The sequence below is a fragment of the Trachymyrmex cornetzi genome, unplaced genomic scaffold (genome assembly GCF_001594075.2).
Source record: "Trachymyrmex cornetzi isolate Tcor2-1 unplaced genomic scaffold, Tcor1.1 scaffold117, whole genome shotgun sequence".
NCBI lineage: Eukaryota > Metazoa > Arthropoda > Insecta > Hymenoptera > Formicidae > Trachymyrmex > Trachymyrmex cornetzi.
In genome coordinates, this window is record NW_017295730.1 from 356,759 (window position 1) to 357,476 (window position 718).

The following is a 718-nucleotide window of genomic DNA, read 5'->3' on the forward strand; positions in this document are numbered from 1 at the left end:
TATACACATACATATATATATATATACATCGCTATTAATCTCCATTGCGAATAGATGTAATCTTTTGTTTTTTTTTCCAGGAAAGTCGAGTGGGTGCATTCCTATACGGAATGCGCGCACTCTCGATGTGAAATGGCGACCACGATCTAAAGCTCGATTCATTTGATTATATGACGGCTTCATAAATCTGTCTCTTTGAGTGTACGTTTTCAGATTTTGTCGAGTAACAGTGGTCGCCTGATAGTTTTAAGTCCGGCACTTTGAGTCCCGAGTGTCCACTGAGGTTATAAATTTCCCGGGTGAATTAATTCAAATAAATTGGTCGTAAAAATAAATGAAGTTTTATTGTTAATCTCGATGAAAAATCTCTGTTTATTGCGAATTTACATTTTGATATATAATAGCGTTGATGAAGAGAAGTCAGATGGATACCCGCGACGCAAAGGTCGTTAATCTAAGAGACTAGAATAAATCGCTATGCGATCAAAGGCACGAGATGCCAGACTGACGACGCCATCGTAGGCACGACCGTTTTGAAACGGCTACGATTCGAGCTATCGACAGTCTACATCGCGATTCGACGGAGCCTTTTGTTCGAAAAAAGAAAGCTAGAAGTATTTATATCGCAATATAATTAACGAAACGCGAGTTAATTTCACGGGCTCGAAACCGAATAGAGGTAGAGAGGTAGAGAGATAGAGAGAGGAAGGAGACAGGG